This window comes from Nyctereutes procyonoides, unplaced genomic scaffold (assembly GCF_905146905.1).
Source record: "Nyctereutes procyonoides isolate TBG_1078 unplaced genomic scaffold, NYPRO_anot_genome, whole genome shotgun sequence".
NCBI classification, from domain to species: domain Eukaryota; kingdom Metazoa; phylum Chordata; class Mammalia; order Carnivora; family Canidae; genus Nyctereutes; species Nyctereutes procyonoides.
This window is the reverse complement of record NW_026575046.1, coordinates 58371767-58391159: the sequence shown is the minus strand read 5'-3', so window position 1 is coordinate 58391159 and position 19393 is coordinate 58371767.

The following is a 19393-nucleotide window of genomic DNA, read 5'->3' as shown; positions in this document are numbered from 1 at the left end:
CTGTCATTTAAAAACAATTATATTTATTTATTTGCTTGACAGAGAGAGCGTGCACGTGAACAGGGACAAGGAGAGGGGAGGAGGGGGGTGGGGGGAGAGGGAGGAAGAAAAAATCTCAAGCAGACTCTGCACTGAGCACAGAGCCCGCCGGGGGCTCGATCTCATGACCCAAGGTCATGACCTGAGCTGAAACCAAGAGTCAGGTGCTCAGCTGACTGAGTCACCCAGATGCACCGTCTGCCCATCATTTTATTTAAAGCTTGCCATTATTTTATTTTATTCTTTCCTTTTTCTCTCAGTCTTTATTTCTGCTGATGCAACAGAGTATATTTCTTACTCTCCTGTTCCTTTATTTTAATTAGGAAAGCCCGAGATGCCCCTATGTTCTCTCTGGCTTTCTCTCTCTACGCAAGGAGCACTCCCTTCCCTTGGGTGCTTTCGTTTGCCACCTCTCTCCTTCACTTCTTCCTGTTTTTCTCCAACAACCAGGGTGGTTTTAGCAGCTTCAATAACTTATAATTTTAGTTTCATATAAAATTTTCCCAAACTGCATGTCAGCTTATTTCAAGACCCGTCTTGGGAGAGGAGCTGCTCTGTGAGAGGACCCCATCCTGCCGGGCTGTGCCCTGACTCTGAAGAATGGGGAGAAATAGGGGCCAGTTCTTAAATGGCCATCTTTACATTAAAAGCATTAAAATTAATTTTCCTTGAATGTGATAGCACATTCCTTGAACGCGAAGGAAGGGCTGAAATTCACATGACCGTTGCTTTATTGCATGCCAGTGTTCCCTTCCCAAAAGCTCTTCCAGAGTTAAGAAAGAAACAGCTTATAAAATATTAACAGGTGGGAGTTAGTTTTTAAAATGTCTTTTAAATTGTAAGCCCTTTATTTTTGCTCTACGGCAAAAGAAAAATGAGCCCTTTTTTTCTGTCTCCATTTCCTTCATGGCTCAACTTTTGACATTTGTATTCTGGTCTTTTAGTTCCAAAATAATGGAGTTTTAGTTCTATGTTTAAATAGATCCCATAATTACCACTCATCTCTCACCATGGCTTCATATCTGATTAAAAAATTATATTATTATTATTTTATTATTTTTTAGAGATAGAGTGCACGTGCATGAGTAGAGGGAGGGATGGGGGGAGTGAGAGGGGTCATCTCAAGCAGACGCCCCACTGAGCATGGATCCTGACATGGGGCTCGGTCCCACAACCTGAGATCATGACCTGAGCCGAAATTAAGAGTTGGACACTTAACTGACTGAGCCACCCACGCGCCCTTTCATGTGTGATTTTTAATTTTGATCACTTCTTGGGAGTCAAATCCATTATCAAGTAGTTGTTGCAAAAAGGGCTCAGAGTCATATATTCAACACTTACCATAATTCGAGGCAGTGATCATTGTTAAATACTAGTTAATAATCATAAATAGAATAATAGAATAATGATAATAATACGTTTTACTCTATTGAGAACATTTTACTTATTCATCTACAATTTAATTGTTTTCTTTTTAAAATTGGTGTTTCTTTGTTCTGCACAGAATAAAATTATTACCTCTTTGTTTTTTTCTAAAGATATATTTACAGAAGCATTTCTTTTCTCATCTGCCTCTTTATTTTGGTTTCTTTCACTATGCAGAAACTTTAATTGTATGTAATTAAATCTGATGATCTATTCTTTGTGATTTCTTCTGTTACTTCTAAATTTACATACTTGATATCAAGTTTATAGCCTATTTTTTTCCCTATAATTGGAATTTAATATCTTAACAGGTAGCTCTGTAATTCATTTAAAAGTTTAGTTAGTATGTGCTCGAAGGAGAAACTCATTTAATTTTTCCCCAAATTCATAACCAACACAAATTTTGGCAAGTTCTCCCTATATTTGTTAAATATTAAATTCTGATAACCACCCCCACAAACATTTTCTCTCTCCTGACTTTTGTCTTCTTTTCAGATGCCTATTTTCATCTTTTGACCTCTTACTTTTGAGATATAGGACTTGCCCCTTGCTCTGCCATTCGCATGGATCGTCTCAGTGAGATAGTTCCCTAAATCAGCCTTTTCCAAACTACGTTTCCTGTGTTTCAACGAAGTCTCTGCACATACAGTGCAAAAATCTGGTCACAGCATTCGTTTTTTCAACTGAAATTTAATAGCAGATCAAGTGGCTGCTTTCCATATTTAACCAAGAACCCTGGAAGTAGTTCTGTCTAAAAGGTCTCTGTGTGGGGCACCCAATCTTACCCTGGCAGCAAGGTTGGGAGATTGATTAGCCTCTCAAGTATGCAAACTGATTTGCTCCCCTCCTCTGTGAACACACTTCTCACCCCAGAGATCTTAAGCATCTGCAGGATAGGGTCACAAAAGGATCTCTCACACTATTACACTGGGACACCAAGTGTAAACTCTCCACACACCGCTAGAGCCAGTCTGGACAGTATCTATAGGACAAACAGACTGTTCTTGCCTCTATTATGGTGTTTAATCATTTGCTCTGTTAATTTATCTTTATAAGCATGAGCCCCTCTTCCCTAACATAATGAGTTGCTGGAGGGCAGGAAATACATACCTTTAATTCTGCGTCTCTAGTGCAGAGCACAGAAGCTACCTTGCGGTGGGGGCTTAATTACCATTCATCAGCGAATGATGAACCTTCCGAAGCCCCACCTTCTCCCCCAAACCCACCTTGCCCAACCAGCCCACTGACCCACCATCACACAATCCACTAGAAGCAGTGACAGGATTGTCAAGGCAGTTTCCCCAATTTGCTTAAATCAGTTGTGTTTGTCTGCAGCCAGGCTGTCCCAGTAACTGGATCCATATTCTGTGACAAATGCAGAGATGAATCAGACATGATTTCCTTCCTCAAGGAACTCAGAATTTCTGAGGATAGATGACACATTAGCTTAAATGTAATTCAGAGGGAAACTGATTGGTGCCACACGAGCTGTGTATCAGGAGAGAAAAGAAAGGAAGCGAAGAACAATTTTTTTCCCCATTAGCCTTTGGGGATAAGAAACACCATAATTTTGGTCTTATTAAAGGCTGCCCCGTGATTAATATTTCCATCTAAGAAGCAATTAAGGAATTATTATCCAGGGAGATTGTGACAAAGGAATTAAGCCATGCCGGCTCTGTTCAGACCGAATAAGGCTCTGCTTTTGAGTATTGAAAATTAAGTCTGTTTAGAGTCAAGGCTTACATTTTGTCCCTAGCTTTTGCTCAGGTGCTCTGTGAGAGCCACTGAGTGGGTAAGTAATAAATTATCTAGAACTACCTAGCAAATACAATCTGCAGCGCTAAATGGAACGCATTATAATCGTGGTGTGAAAATCAGAATAATAATAATTTAACATGTGGACTCCAAGGGGCAACAATCTGTTTTAGACTGTTAAAGTATATGCATTTTGAGATATAAAACTATACTTTTCAGTGTTATAGTGCTTAATTATTTCTAACTATTATTGAAATAGTGGAGAAATCATCTTGCCTCAGTGCTGGAATCATACTGTGTTCACAAGTGTGTCTAATTATAAACATTTTATTAGGATTTTTTACAAACCCAGTTTTTTTTTGAGGTGCTAAATGGGAAAGCTTACTACAACGCCTATAAAACAACTTTCAAATATATATATATATATGTATATGACATCAACTCTAAAATAGGTACTTACATATCTATAATGCACAGAAGAGTAGAGTAGCAAGGGGTCCTCCTTTTACTTAGGAGAAAATAGGAGCCCTGCAAGGCCAAGTAGGAACAGAGCTAGGAGCAAAACCTATGCTTCTTTACCTTCTGACTAGTGCTTGTCCTTGGAAGATTTTTTTTTTTCTTAATGGAAGAAGTGGGATTTCTATGTCCCCATTTGAGAGGTGGAGACACTGAGATTTCATGTCAGGAAACCACCCAGCTGAGCCATACCAGGAGCAAGTGGTAGGTCTCTGATGGGAACCAGTCTGCTTGCTGCTGGTATGCCTGTGGTTCGCGGCGCCACGCTGGGCTCCTCTCATGACCCTCTGCTGCAGGGTCAGAATGTCTGCACATCTTCAGAAAGTAATAAATTGCTCTCCTCTTGGAATCACTGAAGGCTATCAGGCAGAGGCCTGGATGTTTGTATGGATCTAGTTAGGGCAGGCTCATCACCAGAATCTATTTCAATTTGGCAAATGTCTATGAAGCCCGTACTGTAGGCTAAACACTGCTCTAGAAGCTGGAAACAATGACTAAAACAAGAACTTTCTCTCAAAGAGCTTATAGTCTAGAATAGAGACAGACCAGAAGGCATAAAGAGGAGAAGGTGATGGCAAGTCCCTGGCCTGGGGAGGTGTCTTTTTCCATGTTTGAGATGGAAAGTTCCTTTGTTCTGCATCTCTGCATTTCCACAGATCTCAGTGTAGTGATGTTCTACTCATTCCTTTAGTCCACTGGCTTCAAAATACTTGCTTGTCTACACTAGCCATTTCTTCCAATCCTTTCTAGAAATTTTCCACATGACTAATGGTATATTTTAAAACCTCCGCTTTGGGTAGGCTTGCAGTAGATGCCACACAGCTGTAGCTGTCAATGGGTCACGCTGCGTGATAAATTAGCCAAACGGAGCTCTGGAAGCGCTGTCACTTTCCTCCATTAATGCAAGAGCCATGGATGAGTCCCTGCATGGTCACTGCTCCACATTAAGCCCAAGCAGAGCTCTGTGCACAGAGGATTCTCCTGATGTGAGTCTCAAACACTTGGGAGATGGCAGGTACCAGTGGAGCTCCTCACAGAAGACTGACTCTCCTCCACGGCGGTCCGCCTACTCTGGGACCCTAAATCACTTCTTGGTTACAGGCTTCTTTTTCCTTTCTGCCACTGTGCACGCCACATGTTTCCATTTGTCTAGGCGGTGCATTTGAATACGGTGTGGGGGGAAGTGTGGGATCATCTCAAGGTGAGACGTGGTATCTAGAGTCACCCAGGAGTCTCCATCCCTGCATTGACACGGATTATGACTCATCCTGAGGAGGTTGTGGTTGTGGGTCAGGACAACCTCTCCCTGGGGATTTTTTCTCTTTTTCTGCTTTTTTAATATGAATGTTCTGAGCTTTCATTTCATGCTGATTATAGCCCACTTTGAGACAGGGGACATGGATGGCCTGTCATAGTGTTTGTGATGGTTTCGTCTCTGGAGGGCCATCTTATTCTTATATCTCCTGGTTCTAGGGCTTCTCATACCCTGAGAGGAAAAGCAGATTCCATTCCCCTTCCACATGTGTGTGCGATTGATAAGGAGGGCCATGGAGGGAATCTGAAGCCAGCCTTCAATTCCTACTCACTCCAGGTGGGGGGAACCATCACACCGATCTGGCCCAATGAGCAGTGCCCCTTCAGGTCCAGTAGGACTTCATTTAAATCAGGTCCTCCCTATTTACACCCTTTGGGAGACCTCAGAACTGCTACCTTTGTCCTTGGTTTGGCCCTGAATATACGCTCTGTCTACCAACTCATTCTGGCCATTGCTCCCTAGATCCTGGGGGTGCTCCCTTGTCTGCCTCATAGGGTGATGGGAGTTTCTCTCTGCCACTTGTGGACAGGAAGACCAGTTGCCTGATTGAGATGGAGCTGAAAGCAGAACCTTATGGAGCAGGAACCAGACTGCCATGGCTGTCCAATCATTAGTGTTCTATGAAATATCAGAGAACTATCACATCTGCTCCCCGCTGAAGGAGTCCAGATGGTATTGGTTATTATTCCTTGGCCATTCTTGAGTGGGTTGCACACAAATGAGGTAGATGTTTAAAATGTGGAGAATTGCTGGTGTCTGGATGTGGCTGAATGGACAGACCAATGTTTGTCACTAGAGGGACAGCCTCAGTGGGAGTGGACCTCCTTCATGTGGATCTGGATGGCTCCATGGGAGACACTGGAAGCGGAGCTCTTGCTTCCTTTCCACTGGAGACTGGGTAGACAGGCTTTGACTTCCCTTGGCAGGCACTTTCTAGGAGAACACATCTGCCTCTCCATTGCCATGGTTACAACTCTGGTCCAAGCCACCTCTGTTTCTAGGGCCACTGCATGGTCACCCAAACTGATTTCTCTGGCAGCTACGGCTTTGCTTCTTTTTGTCCATTTTCCACTCTGTAGCAAGCATCCTGTAAATGAGGCCATGCCTTTTAAAATCCTCCAGTTGCATCCTTGCCTCAAACTACCCTCCACTAGTTCATGGGTTCTTCCCTGCCTCAGGACCTTGGTACTTGCAATTCCTTCTGGCTGCAGAGTTCATCACATATTTGGATCTGTTTCATTCTTCAGATTTGCTTGAATGTTCCTTCTTCAAATAAACCTTGCTGGATTGGCCCTTATCTGTAGCATCCCTTTCCCGTTCCTGCCCTTGGTGTTCTATGCAATATCATCTTTTCTATGGCCATTAGATAACTGATTATCTGAAATTATCTTTGCTGTGATAGTGGCTATTGCTCTTTAGGAGACTATCACATCGGCAAAAGAAGGATCTCATCTGCCTGGGTGAGGACTTTTCCTCATAACTCTTCCTGCTCAGAACTCAACAGCCCCTCAAAATATACTGTGGAATGAATCTCTTTACAAAACTCTAGGTATGTGGCTCTTTAGGTGCAACTTCTAGAATCATTCCAAAGCCCTACATGGTCAGGAGTATGACAATGGAAAGAGATTCCTCAAAAATGTTGTCTCTATTTGGGGCACCTGGGTGGCTCAGTTGGTTAAGCATCTGACTCTTGGTTTCAGCCAGGGTCATGATCTGAGGGTCCTGGGATTGGGCCCCAGGTCAGGCTCCGTGTTCAGTGGGGAGTCTGCTTCAGGTTCTCTCTCTCCCTCTCCCTTGGCCCCTCCCCATGTTGCACATGGGCACTCTCTCTAAAATAAAAATAATTAAATCTTAAAAACATGTTATCTCCATATACTTGGGGCTTTAGTTATATCTTGCAGGCCAGGATCTCAGTTTTCCCATCTCTAATAAGAACAGTTTGAAATGGACGGGTCAACCTCTTATGATCTTTCCTGTTCTAAATTTTGATGTTTTCAGTGTATGATCCTCGACTGTCAGAGATCCCATCTTCTCAGCTACTAGGATGAGAATAATCGCATGCAGATATATATGGTTTTTCTGTAGATGATGTGTATTTATGAGATGGCTGTATTGACTAATCTTGCTTTTTTTTTTTTTTTTTTTGGTCTTGGAGGAAAAGTTTTTCTGATTTAGTTATGTCTGATTTAGAGAAGTTTAGTTTTTTTTTTTTTTTTTAAGAGTAAGAGACTTGTGTGTGGAGTGTGTTAGTGCTGCATTAAAGAATTGTGAGCTGTTTTCTCTTAGAATGTGTGGCAGGTTCCATCTGGTCACATAGGGAGTGGGAGCGGCCCTTCCCCTCCTCTGCTCTCACAGGCCCGAACCTGTGGGGGCAGGAAGCTAATTATCACCTCCTAAGATACTTGGAACCTTGTCTCAGTCTTGAAAGAACTGTCCTCATGCTGGTCCTCAGAAGGGAAGAGACCCACACAGACAATTATTTCCTTAGCTCCATGCCACTTTGTGAGCATATGTGCCAGACATACTTGAACTTTGATCATGAGACTCATGCAGAATTCAATGTAAAGAGACGTATTGGCTGAGGAGGCCCCAAAGCCCCCCTGCTTGGTGATCATAATGAATGTGGGTGTCCACCCTGTGCTGAGTCACTGTGGGAGCCAGGTGGGCTTCAGCAAAGGCCACCACATGGAGTCCACTCCCTACTGTTGTTAAGATCAGACTCTCCAGAGAGAAGGGGGTGCCACGCATGAAAAACCCCCACTCTGCTATGGCTCGTCTCATCCCACCAGGCAATCAGCTGCAGCAAGGCTGAGAGGAGGCGGTTTGGAAGGTCTACCTTAGACCTCTGTAGTCTAAGTCATGGGAGGATGTGAAGGGGGGAATGTCTGACAAGATGGAAGATGCAGAGCATTTGTCAGAACAACTGAAGTCCCTTTCTCACCTCACATGGAAGTGAGATATTCTGGTTTCCTTTTGCTGTGTAACAAGCCATCTCAAAATTCAGTGGTATAAAATGGCAACCATTTATTACACTCACAGATTCTGTGGGTCAGGACTTTGGGAAGGGCAACGTGCACTATCTCTGTTCTACCCAGGACTCCAGTGAGTGTAGGTGATCCTGGTTGTAGAGGTGGGGGATATCTGGAAGGTTGAGATCTGCTGGGACTGTTGTCAAGAGCACTTACATGTGGCCTCTACGTGTAGTTTGGGCTTATCCAACATGGTGCCTGGCTTTTGTTTTTGTTTTTTTTTTTTTTAATTTTTTTAAATTTTTATTTATTTATGATAGTCACACACACACACACACACACACACAGAGAGAGAGAGAGAGAGAGAGAGGCAGAGACACAGGCAGAGGGAGAAGCAGGCTCCATGCACCGGGAGCCCGACGTGGGATTCGATCCCGGGTCTCCAGGATCGCGCCCTGGGCCAAAGGCAGGCGCTAAACCGCTGAGCCACCCAGGGATCCCGGTGCCTGGCTTTTGGAGGAAGAGTCCCAAGAGGACCATCAGAGACCAAGCATTCCTAAGGACCAAAGCAGGAGCTATAAGGATTCTCTTGATCTAGAGAATCACCCAGCTACCTCCTCTCTCCTCCATATGCTGAGGAAGTCACAAGTCAGTCCCATTTTACATGGATCACACCTCTCCATGAAATGTGTGCCTAAGAATTTATGGCTATATTTTAAGGTGGCCACACAGGAGTTGAACCCTGGCTCTGCAACCATTGCCCTTTCCATTGGACATGTTGCCTGGGTGGAGGAGGCATTGTGTCCTGGGAGGAAGCTTCAGTAGGGAATAGAGGATATGTCTTTAACATGACTGCATCACTAAGTCCCTACCACCCTTTGAAAGAAAATGCAGCAAGTAGCATCATGGTTTGGGAGGCACCATTCCAGAGTAGGGGCCTGGGGCCCACCTGTGCGGCTGTGGGTGACCTGCTACAACTCGCCTGCCCCAGGCCTTCTTCTATGTGAAGGGAGTAATCACAGCATCTCCTGGCCCGTCCATACGGTCAGCACCCAGGACATGTGCAAGCCTCCTGGATTTTCCAACCGGCTCTTTGGATAGAAGGAAGGTCTCTGTGTCCACAAGGAGGCCCTTTTACTCAGTCCTTCAGCTCACTGCTCTCAGACACACTCAGTGGGCAGGCCAGCCTTCTATACCCAGCCTGAATCCCAGAGATTTAAATGGACCCTGTCAGACTACATGGTCTTTCCCTTCCTTGAACATCTCCATATATTGATTCTGTTATACATTGTTCATTTGCCAATTCCTCACATCCTGGGAAGGATAATACATGTGTAATCACAATTTCCTTTTGAAGTCTTGGCCCTATTGTGTCCTAGGTGAGTAACCACGGGTATATCACGCAGCCTCTTAGGACCTCAATTTTCTGCAAATCAGTGATCAGTCTACCTGTTTGAGGAACGTTATGGGGATTGAATGAACTGACATGAGGAAGTGTATTCTGATCTGATAAGCATAATACATGCTTGGTATTTTTAATATGATCATTTCCTCTAGCACATAGCAAGCAGAGTGCTTTGCCCACAGCAGGTGCTTAATAGATATGTGCACTTGGTCTTGATTTACACCAGACCCCAAATGAAGTTTGTGTCAGAGGGAGATTGGAACTTTCATCTCCTGTCCTACTCAGAGACATATGTCACAGAAGCCCTTCTGAATGAATAGGCCACACTGTACTTTTTCTCTCCCTGCCAGGCTCGAAGAGGGATCGCAAGTTTTTGTAACTGACATAATCACAGGATTGATTAAAGAGAAATAACTGACTCCATCACTTTAATTAAAGAGCTAAGGATATGCACCCCATTCTCAGGCTCTCCATGTCAGGGCAAAGTCAGCGTGGGAAGAATCCAGAGACTCCTCTTAACAGAAGATTTTGGAAGCTGAATAAATTTTTGCAGCAACTCACTTCATCCATCAGAAATTCAGTTACATTAGTCTAGGAAATGCATGGAAACAGTTCTCTCCATGTCAAGCTTCTGCAAAAAAGAGTGACCAGAACAAACTCATAAGAGTCAAATCTTGGTGCATGGCATATTTTTTGTAATTTTTAGTCTGCTCCATTTTTTAAAAAAGATTTATTTATTTATTCATGAGAGACACACAGAGAGAGGCAGAGACACAGGCAGAGGAAGAAGCAGGCTCTTCAGCCCGATGAGGGACTCAATCCCGGAATCCCAGGATCACACCCTGAACCGAAGGCAGACGCTCAACTGCTGAGCCTCCCAGGTGTCCATGGTCTGCTCCATTTTATTGTGATAAATGGATCTGTGTTTTAAACATCAGGTATTTATTAGGTTCCCACTGTGTGCTCTGCTCAGTGCTTTATTAGAGGCTATGGGGACTAGAGATCAGAAGAAGCTATCCCTGCATTTATGACAGTTTTTTTGGAGTGTGTTCTGAGAAGAGCGTTCAGAGCACAACACTGAATATGTGTGGAAACCAGACAGTGAGGCTGGAGGGAGACCATAGGGCTGGGCTGGGCTGGGCTCTGGAAGGGTGAACAGTACAGGCAGTCAGCATCTGAGTTGCATTTAGTCCCACTTTTCGCTAACTAGCTATGCAACATCGGGCAATTTACTTAACCAATTTGAGGCTCAGGTTCTTATCTATTAAATAGGGCTCACTCAGAAGGAGAGAAGCCAGTGGGATCTATAGAATAAAGCTTTGAGCTCACTCCATCCAGTAAACAGTTACTAGGCTCATTTGTAAGGGACGTAAAGGGCAACTGCCTTGGAAGGTTTATTGATGAGCTATTTCTGCCTAAAGACTACTCCCAAACTTAGTGGCTTAAACAATAACCATTGGATGATAGCTCACAATTCTGTGGGTTAACGGGGGCTCAGCTGGCTGATTCCTTTATGTCTCTTTCAGGATTTCTCAAGTAATTGCAGGTGGATGGGGCTGGACTGTCGGTATTACTCCATACAGCCTTGTCTCTATGCTATGGCTTGTCCTCTGGGTACATATGGCCATTCTCTCTATTCTGGACTTTTCTCATGATCAGCTTTGAGTTGGAAGTGGTCAGGCATTCTCAATGCCTGGGCTTACAAGTCTCAGGACGCAGTTTCCTCCACAGTCTGGTGGCCAAGGAAACCACAGGTCCACCCCAGAGTCTAGGTGAGGGGTGAAGTTCTGCTTCTTGAAGGGAAGACAGAAATGTTTAGGATAATCTTATGAATCCCAACCCCTCAACTTCAGAGTCTTGCTGCAGCAGCCTCCTGGTGATGGGCTCTGCAAATGACAGTTTCAGAAAACCCACTGCTAACAGGGAGGCAGGTGGATCAGCCACTGAGTAGGGACCTCTTCCCAGTGCACTTCTTTGATGTGAAGGCCTGCAAACTTGACTTTGTCAGGCAACTAGCCTTTTTCTGGGTTCTCAACACTTTGTTCATACAAACAAGCTTCACAGGAGACGGATGTGTAGCTTAGGCTATTGATGTGTTTATTTACAACAGCACATTTACTTTTCCATCAATGGAGCATCTGGGAGGCTGACTGCTTCGTCAGAGTTTCAGTCCTGGGCTCAGGGGGAGGGATTCTTGAAGGATATCTTATCCAGGGTAGGAAAACATTGGAGAACCATCCCAATGTAGGTTTTCCTGGACACTGCTGACTTTTGGCTTTTGCTCTCACTTTCTCAAAGACCATAAGGATCCTGCTTCTGATAATTTTTTTCCAAAGCTAAATTAATACTATTGATAAAGGTATAGACTATCATGATGAAACAGGTCTTTTTTTAATTAGATTTTATTTATTTATTCATGAGAGACACACAGAGAGAGGCAGAGACACAGGCAGAGGGAGAAACGGGCTCCCTGCAGGGAGACTGTTGTAGGACTTGATCCCAGGACCCTGGGATGACACCCTGAGCAGATGCTCAACCACTGAGCCACCCAGGCGTCCCAATGAAGCAGGTCTTGATCGATTTGAACATCTTTTTATTTCTGCTTTGCCTTGAGAGGATTCAGACCTCTGATGGTGACTTACAGGTCACTTATCTACTCCGTCCATTGGCAGCGACATTAGAGTAGCTCATTGCCGAGTTCAGGGAGTATGTGTGAGCCAGAAGCGCTTCTTATACATTGACCTTGAAGGAGACAGCAATGCCAACAAAATGTCATGGCCGAGGGTGAATATGACAAATGCTGCCACTTGACAAATCCACTGCCAGCCTTGCAGGTGAAAAGGGCACATCCATTTCAAGTGGTCAGACCTGGGAGAACTTTAGTGAGGACCCCTAGGAGGAGATCATTCGATGAAATAAAAAAGCGTGGCTTTTTGAGGGTTTTGGAAAAGTGCAAAGAAAGCAGGGAAGTAGGATGATACAGTCATTTAGGGAATATGGTAGATTGATATGAAGTATAAAGGGCCATATATATGCAAGTTGTGATGATCAAACACAAATATTATGTTTTGAATTCCCCAACTGAGGTAGATGTTCTTTGAAGGTCAGGACCATTTCTTATATTAAAGGTTTTGGCACTGACTTATGAGATTAGATAGCAAGGTGGTGGATACTCACGGGGAGAAAGACGGTGTAGGAGGCAGACTCATGACCCCTATGTGATCCCACCTGTTTCCTGGGACTATAAGTGTGGTGGGATATCACACCTACACATATGCTACCTTACAAGGAAAAAAAAACTTTGTTGATAGAATTAAGGTTACTAATCAGAGTCTTTAAGATAGGAAGATTATCCTGGATCATCTGGGTGGACTAAGCAGAGGATGGAGAGGAAGTCAGAGATTTAAAGCACAAGAAGTCATGTTGGCCTCCCATATCAAGGAAACAGGGACCTCAGTTCTACAACCACAAGGAACTGCCAGTAACCTAAACGAGCCTGAAAGTGGGCTCTCCCCCTGAGCCTCCGGTAAAGCCCAGGCTGTGTCACTGACACCTTGGCTTTGGCCTTATGGGACCCTAAGTAGAGAACATAGTCATACTGCGCTGGATGGACGTCTCACCTGCAGAAACCAAGAGCTAATAGACTCGTGTTGTTTTAGTCACTAAGTTGGCTGTAAACTGTTCTCTACAGCCTGCAGGGAGAGGCAGATACCAGAGAGGGGTCACTGTCTTGACGTAGGAGGCAGTAGAGGTCAGACCACTGGAGCTGGGCTAAATGCTGAGCCCCAGGATGCTAAGCTAGTTGATTAAAGATAGTCAAGGAATAGCTTCTTCAGGAAGGCTCTCAGGCTCCTTTCATAGCACCCTTCCATCCTGGGGTGTCTGAGCAGAGGTCAGCAGTCTGCAAGCTCATTCTGGGTTCCTTTGTCATCCTTCCTCCTCCCCCCTACCTCTTGGTCACTCTGCTAGCCTTCCTTCCTGTGAAGTGCCTTGAGGATGAAGTGGGGTTTGTCACCAACACCTCCTTCAAAACTTTCCCTGGAGACTATTTTAACTCAGTTCTGATCAGATTTCGGGAATTAGCACTAATATCTGAATGTAGTTTATTCAGCTCCGATAAGGAAGATTTGCAGACCCCAAGAAGAAGTTTGTTAACTCCGCATTTTTTGTTTGTCACACAGGTATAGGATTTTATTTATTCCTTTCTTCTTTTTGTTAATGTTGTTGCCGGCTTCTCTGGCAAATCTTTCTTGATTCCTTTCAGTTTGGTTGTCATTCCCTCTTATTTTTGCACGTCCTCAAGCTGTATGGAATTCTCTGCTGATATGTCCCCTTCTGGACTGTAACTCCTTATGTGTCTGTGTCCCCAGCACCTGGGATAATGTGTGGGTGCCCAGGGGTTGCTCCATAAAAGGATGGGAAAGGAACAGTGAACACTGGAGCAGTCTGCTGAATCACAGACAGATGGGACCTGCCAGATTGCAAAAAGCAGCTGGGTGTGAGGCATAAACACGAAGGCAATTAATTAAAAACATTTTTATTTGTCCTGATTAAAAAGAAGTTAAAGCTATGAGAAGTTTGTGCTGAGAAAGTAAGGCGGGAGATGAGTCTGGTGGAGGGGTCATAGGAGCTTGTGAAGAAGAAGAGCCCAAGAGAGCTAGGAGTTCTTGGCTGGAGTCTTAGAATGGCTCCTAACTCATGGTAACCTTGGAACTTGGGCTTTCCACCCAAGGCAATGAGGATTTGCATTCTTTGAGTCCTTAGAGATCTTTGAGCAAGTACCAAATGTGCTGGCTGAGCAGGTCTTGACAATGGGCAGTTAGTTTTTGTGCCTGTGCTGGATAGAGTCTCATCCAGGATCAAAGGAAGGGAGATAGGAATTGGAGGTCTCACTAATATTTTCAAGTCACACCATGAGTTATTCTTCTTACTTAAAAGCATGCTCATTATGGTCTCCAAGTTCCTGTATGGAGAATAAATGTGCATTCCCACAGTTATCTCCTCTCACTGGAATCCCTGTCCCTGCGTTTGTTGGCATGCCCAGTACCTCTAGGGAGAGAACAGACCATCTAACCTGGTTTTGCTATAGTCCCTAATGATGAGAAAACCAGCTGAGCTGGAGCCAAGAAAAGCTTGCTTTTCAGAGAGCTAACAGGGAAGCAGCCCAGGCTAATTTGTGCCTTCCTCCTGAAATCGCCCCCTTCCGTTCCTCTAGGCATAGAATTTGCTCATGGGAGAGATTTCACCTGCCAGAGAACAAGCAGGATGTGTCCTTCATTTTTCAGGTGGAGGAAAACTGAGCTCCAATGAGGGAAACTACGCAGCCCGAGTGCAGAATAGCCAAGGTTTTATTGCATGTGTCTTTCTATATCAAAAGGGGATGCTTTCTCACAGTGACACCTTATCGGGCAAAGAAGCAGCTGATGTTTTTGGACCCTGCTTGGTGTGATGGGTCTTAGACTGGTGAATGATGTGAAAGGTTTTTGCTTTGATATTGGGAAGGGAAATAGTGAGACCATAGGTACACAGTACCTGGTGCGGAAGGGCCCAAGCAGGTGGAGAAATATAGGAGACATTAAGGACATGACCCCAACCAGGGCTGAGAGGTGATTGTGGGTTAAAGTGCTTTGTTTCAGAGCAGGCTATAGATTAAGTAGGTAACTAACAATATGCAAAGCCTTGTTCCTGGGAACTCAGATCTTCTTCTCTCCTGGACATCAGGACTTCAAATTCCTTGGAGAGCTTTCCCCCTAGGCACAGGCATGCATCTTCTTAAGGCTGAGTAGTGGCAAGCAAGCTTTTTGGAATTTAGCCTCTGCCACATAATAGCCATGTGACCTTGGCCAAATTTGCTCTAAGTCAAAGTTCCTTACTAGACAACTTGGAAAATTAACCTTTGCTCCATTGATTTGTTGTGAAGATTAAATTATTTAACATGTAGAGGGCTTCTACTTTATTTTTTAATTAATTAATTACTTTTAAGATTATTTATTTATTTGAGATAGAGTGTGTGAGCAAGGGTGGGGGTGAGAGTGAGGAGGAGCAGAAGAGGAGGGAGATGGGGAGAGAAAGGGAGGGGAAAGAATTTCAGGTAGATTCTGTGCTGAACTTGGAGCCTGACATGGGGCTTGACCTCACCACCCTGAGATCACGACCTGAACCAAAATCAAGAGTTGGACCCTCAACTGACTCAGTCACTCAGGCACCCAGAGGACTTCTACCTTAAATGGCCCCAGGTGATCATCTCCCAGCTGCCATAAGAATGTTAATGAAATTATAGAAAACTAGTTCTGAAAATAGAAACAATCATCAAAAAAAACTTGGGGGAAATTTCCCAACTACAATTCTGATGGAAGATTGACCAGGTACATATTGTCTCATGGCCTCAATGCAAGTGACTTAAAACATTGTTTGGTAATTTCATATCTATTGGGGGCCATCCAAAATGGTGGCACAGCTGCTTTGATGGCTTCTACCCACTGTCCTCTCTGAAATAGATGGTGCAAGTTGCTGGGGAATAAGTAGGAAGAAGACCTATGAATCTAAAATTATCACATACAACCTAGGGAAGGACTTGCGCATTGCATCCTGAGGCTGTTGTGGAAAAGCATGGACAAAAGGTGAGTTATGGGAGCAGGAGATTCTGGAAGTGAGTAATAGTTTACAGATTTTTATGAACTACATTTGGTAAAAAAAAATAAAAATCCCGAACTTACTCTCACCTTTACAAGGAATTACATTCTCTGCCTTAAGTCATACCTAAAATCAGAGCAGTCGGAAATATATTAGATGCTAGAATTTGGAGCCAGGGAGGTGAACATCAGTCTTTTCTATAGCTTTAGCTCTGAGAAGGAATTTTACTTGGCTTTGGCACTTGTTAGCTATGCTATTTTGGGTAAAGAATTCCATATCTTGGATTTCTCATTTCTAAAATAGAGAATAGGAATATTTATGTCATAGGCTGTAAGGGACATTGCATTGGTTTTCAGCACATAGTACTTGGTTCTTTGTTCATACCTCTTAGTACGTACTAAGGCCTCAATAAATATATTTCTATCAATTATTATGCCTAATTCAGTATCTACATCATAGAAGAGGAAGATAAGGCAAGCCATCCATTTTATTAACAAACACTAGTCCTTTACATCAAAATAAAAAGCTTCTGCCCCACGAAGGAAACAATCAACAAAACTAAAAGTCAACCTACTGAATGGAAGAAGATACTTGCAAATGACACATCTGATAGAGTTAGTATTCAAAATATATAAACTATACAAATCAATACCCCCAAAACAAATAATCCCATTAAGAAATGGGCAGAAGACATTTCTCCAAAGAAGACATCCAAATGGCCAACAGACATATATAAAGATACTCAAAATCACTCATCATCAGGGAAATGCAAATCAAACTACAATGAAAAATCAGATGACTAAAATCAAAAGATGTCAGATGGCTAAAACAAAAAACACAAGAAACAACAAATGTTCGTGAGGTTGTGGGAAAAAAGGAACTCTCCTGCACTGTTGGTGTGAATGCAAACTGGTGCAACCACTCTGGAAAACAATATGGAGGTTCCTCAAAGAATTAACAATAGAATATTCTACTATCCAGTAATTGCATTACTGGGTATTTACCCAGAGACCCCAAAAACACTAATTCAAAGGGATACATGCACCCACCCCTTTGTTTATAGCAGCATTATTTACAACAGCTAAGATATGGAAACTGCCCAATAGCCATAGGATGAATGGATAAGGAAGATATGGCATATATACACTACAGAATATTATTCAGCTATAAAAAGTGTGAAATCTTGTCATTTGTAGTGACATGGATGGAACTAGAGAGCGTAATGTTAAGTGATACAAGTCAGTCAAAGACAAATGCCATATGATTTCATTCATATGTGGAATTTAGGAAACAAAACAAATGAACCAAGGAGAGAGAGAGAGAGAGAGAGAGAGAGAGAGAGAGAGAGAGAGAGAGAAAGTCAAGAAACGGATTCTTAACTATAGTGAACAAACTGATGGTTACCAGAAGGGAGGTTGATGGGGGGATGGGTGAAATAGGTGATGGGGATTAAGAAGTGCACTTCTCAGAATGAACACTGGATGGTGTATGGAATTGTTGAATAACTATATTTTACACATCTGAAATTGACATAACACTGTATGTACACTATACTGGAATTAAAATTAAAAAAAAACCAAAATACCAGGTTCTAGATAGAAAGAACCATGTTTAAGAATAAGATAAGTAGAAAAACAGAACAATAAACAGAATGAAGCCTTTCAAGTATTCCTGAAGCAAAAATTATTTATAATTAAGACATAGAAGAACATCTATCTAACATTTGAATTTTAGAAAGTATAGCCTTCATGATACAAGAATAGGCAGAAAATAGGAGATAAGGGAATGAGATACAAAGTCAGCAGATGAAATGGTAAGAAAGCTCATTGAACTTGAAAAAGATTCTCAGAAAAGTGAAACAAATTAACGTGTGAAACCAATTGTTGGTATAACCACAGAGAAAGGAACTACTCCAAGCGACACTAAAACACAGTACTTCTACATTTCTAGAGGAATATTTTCTAAATATGAAAAGAATTGCAAAATATCTTCAATTGCATTCAGTAATCATATTGGTAGTAGTGTTGATATTACTATTCCGGGACTAGGTATGTATCATGGAACAAATCAAATGAGTCATTATGGAGCTGACATTGAAAGCTGAGATTTTTGGCATGGTTGAGAGGAAAGAAAGGTGTAGTAAGATGGATGACGTTGAGCGAAAACTCTGTAACTCTGAATTTGAATCATCAACATCAACTGTATTTTACCTTAAAACATTTTCCTATCTGATGACCGAGAGGGCCAGGAAGTGATGACTAACCGAGTAAACAGTGAACATCCTTGGTGTGCAGTTTACAATCTCTAATACCATTTGCACAGTCAGAGGAACCAGAGCTTCTCCTAAGAGAAGTTCTCCTCTCCTAAGAACTGGCTCTGGGGAAAGAAAGGTTCAAGACGAGCCTAAAATAACTTGTTACACCAGACAGCAAAGAAACTATTAAATACCACTAGAGGTGTGTCAAAGGACTTAGAAGACCACCTGGATAAGTTCCTCCTGGCTAAAGATGGGACAAATTGGTCATCCATAAGGATAACAATGGACTAAAACACCTCAAATAGGTTTCAGTGCATGTGTTCACAATGATAATCAGAAAAGAAAACTTATTAACTTTTTGGAAGATGTTCGGGAATCATCTTATTGTTTTAGAATCTAGAAAATAAAGTGAAAGTGTCAAACATTTATCCTACCCTTGTTTCCAGATTTCTCCTTCTGGATAATGAGAAGGAGTAGCTTCTCTGTATAGAGGAATTTCAGCTGATATACCAAGAATGATCAAGTTAGATCATTTTGCAGTGTCTAAAGCATTAATGAATCCAGGCAACGGAGCCAGATAATGCATATAAATGGTTGATAAGATCACCACAAGAGAGACAATCAGACATTTATGTGTGTCCTGCTGGAAATACACACCACTGCCTTTGAAATAGTCTTGCATGTTTATGTGTGTGTGTACACAAAGGAAGAATGTGGAAAAATAAATATAGACTTCATGTTGTTCTGATGTCACAGTCTTTCAGTACAAGCTTTCAAGGTTATTTTGCATGTAGGTCCCCTGGAAAGTGACCTATTTTCCTAGAATTTCATTCTAACTCTGATTCTGATGGAGCTTCTAGATCTAAATACCATTTTCAGGAAGCACAGAGAACAAAGAAACACATTAATGATACCACAGGAATGCAATCAGCAAAGTCCAAAGTGTAGGAAACTCGACAGGACAAATCCTGGTTTCTACAGTAAAACAAAATGATGACAAAAAAAGTAAATAAAAAGTTGAAGGAAAATTTTAAAAATGGAGGATATCTATAATTTACAAGAGATTTAAGAGTTACATC